Raw genomic sequence first — 3,053 nt, forward strand, 5'->3', positions numbered from 1 at the left:
ATTGCCTCGTGAAGAAAGGAGGAAAAGAACAAGAAAAAGTTAAAGCGTCAGGCAAGAAACCAATGCCACAAGAAGTGGCTCAGCCTGTAATTTACGTATCACACAATAGGGTATAAGACTTGCTAAGAGACAAGGAAAATGTCTATGTACGTTCAAGATCCTAAAAATTCCTGATTGTTGCAACTTGGCATTTATTACAGAACAAAGTAGAACTTTCTGAGATTTCCTAGTGATCACAGTGCATGCCACTGCAAAAGAACAATGACACTAGAAAGCTAATAATTAGAGATTTCTTTTTAACATTTTGTACCACCTGTTAAACAATTATAAAATGTTTTTGAAACAAGTTAGCAGACAATTTGACATTGTGAAATGTTCATAAACATTAGTCTGGTGAAAGTTTTGGATTTCCTTTTTCTCAGCTTTGTCACAGTCCTCAATGGTGGGTCTTGTGACATTGTTCTCCAAAATGTGAGTGTGTACCAATTATGAGAGCAAGACGAGAGGGCAATTAGGTAGCTGGTTCCAGATGGCAACTCTCAGGATCTCAGCTACTTGGGGGTTTACTGCGTACCAGGTGCAGTTCCTTAAAACTATAAGGAGAAGGTTTGGTTCAGATTTCTGGAACACATTTGAGGAGCCATGGTGTGAAAATTCTGAAACGACAGACCCAAGCATCCATGATAGTCCTAGAAATTGCTCAGATTACTGGACAGAGCTGGTACTGCTTCTAAACATGCATGAAAGATAAAAACCCTCCTGTATAAGTAAACCAAAGTAAATGTGTTCCTTCACTCTAAGGATATTAACATTGATGAAGAGCCGGTGAGATGTAGTCCTTATTGACTAGCTTAAGAAATAGAGACCACCTCCATTAGATAGACATGGCCTCTGTCGAGGGATGGGGCCACACACCCATCTCAAAGTTTTTAACCCAGAAATGTTCTAGTCTAAAGGAAGAACAGGGACAAAGAATGAAACAGAGACTGGAAGGGCCATCTGGGGACTGCCCCACCTGGGGATTCATCCTGTCTGCAGACACCAAATCTGACACTGTTACCGTTACCAAGAGGCACTTGCTGACAGGAACCTGATGTGGCTGCTCCTTGGAAGGTTCAGCTAGCAACTGACCAATGCAGATGTTGAATGCTTAGAGCCAACCATCAAACTGAGCTCAGAGACCCTGGTGGGGGAGCTGGTGGAAGGACTGGAGGAGCTGAGGAGAACTGCAACCCCATAGGAAGAACAACATCAGCTGGTCAGTGCTCCCAGGTCCAACCAAGGAGTGTACAGGGAGGGATCTGTGGCTCCAGATAGATAAATAGGTAGCAGAGGATGGCTTTATCTGACATCAGTGGGAGGGGAGGCCCTGGGTACTGTGGATGTTTGATGCCCCAGGGTAGGGAGCCCCTGGAGGAGTGGGGTGGGAGAGGGTGGATGGATCTGGGAGCACCCTCATAGAGGCAAAGGAGAGGAAAGAGAGGGGGTTGCGGGATGGGGGACTTTTTGAGGAGTAGCTGGTAAGTGGGATATCATCTGAGATGTAAACAAATGGAATAATTAATTAAAAACAAAAAAGAAATACAAAGATGAACAGAGTCCCTGTAATTGGAGGTAGCAGTGAAATTGCAAGGTACCACCATAGAGTCCAACTATAGTCACTCTTGTCTGGGTAGCCTTTACTCTTCTTCTCTGTGAGCCTCGTCTTTGATCAGCTTCATTACATGCATTTCAAAACATCCAAGTCAATGTAACACACATATCCTATTCGAACATAAGCTTGAACCCAGGAGATCATGTCTGTTAGTTCCATAGATGCTTAAATCTCATAAAGACTAAATAATTTTTTGTATACTTTTCCCCAAACATTTCTGAGGCAGGTCTAATGTTTAAAATCTCTATGGGATTCTACAATGTCTATAGTAGATCTCAAAAAGCTTTCTCTCCAGTACATTTTCGGAACATGAAATGGGCAAAAAGAGAAGAGGGGTTTCTTAAGAGCTACAGTGGAGAGCTAGACCTAGACTATAAGTGTTCTAGTCCAGGCAAAGCCTGTTTAGGTCCTACTTGACAAATGGATATGCATGCCCTGAAAATGTAGTATGTTTTAAAAGGCTTTTTCCATACATTCTTACAACTTCTAGCAAAACATTCATGTTCATAATATTCCTTTATTTATTCCTACCATGCAAAGTTATGGACCCCCAAGAACTACACCAGTCAAAGAACATGCTTGTGATGTAAAAATACAGTCTACCAAATCAAGAGAGGAGGCAAGCACCCCAGATACTGGATGGTAGCACCCAGAATGTGCTGGAAACTCTGCGATTTGATTTTGTCGTTAGTTTTGTTTGTCTGAGACTGGGCCTGAGGACATTTTCAGCTGTCGGTACCTTAGGTTCCTCAGGAAGACACTAACAGCTGTCAATCAGCATAGTGAGAGATGCACAGTTTGCAATGATGCATGGGCAAAAAGCAGGAGGTGGGGAAAACTTCAGAAAAGATTCAGAGTTAAAATCATGGCGTAGCTCTTATTTTTAAAACCACTATTCCAGACCTGAAATGGTTGGTTCAAACTGAAGGAATCAGTTACATTTTTTATAATTCACTCCTTTAATGAGAGTTATTGCTTCTATAATGAGCTGAAAAGTGTTCTGGCAAAATTCTTTCACTCTTACAGTTGAGTTTAAATATTAAATATTCATGCTTACTCCAGAACTATGAATTCATTCTAAAATAATCCTTTTTCAATCTTAAAGTATTGTTTGTATTCTACTCATTTAGTATTTAATAAAAAATACCAACGGTGCAACTATGTTATGTTCCCATAGCATTGTGAATCTTGTGGGTTAGCCCAACAGATATGCCTGATCTTTTACAATTATTCCTTTTTTGAAGTCTGCCATCCTTGTCGCACAAGAGTAACGATCATACAGGCAGTCATCACATCGACACAAGCATATTTTCTCGGTTGGAAATCTGTTGGTTGACTATACTCGCCATTCAGTACAGGGTAGCTTCATGTTTTACAGAGTTGTCATTTGGTAAAAGTA

This window comes from Mastomys coucha, unplaced genomic scaffold (genome assembly GCF_008632895.1).
Source record: "Mastomys coucha isolate ucsf_1 unplaced genomic scaffold, UCSF_Mcou_1 pScaffold14, whole genome shotgun sequence".
NCBI lineage: Eukaryota > Metazoa > Chordata > Mammalia > Rodentia > Muridae > Mastomys > Mastomys coucha.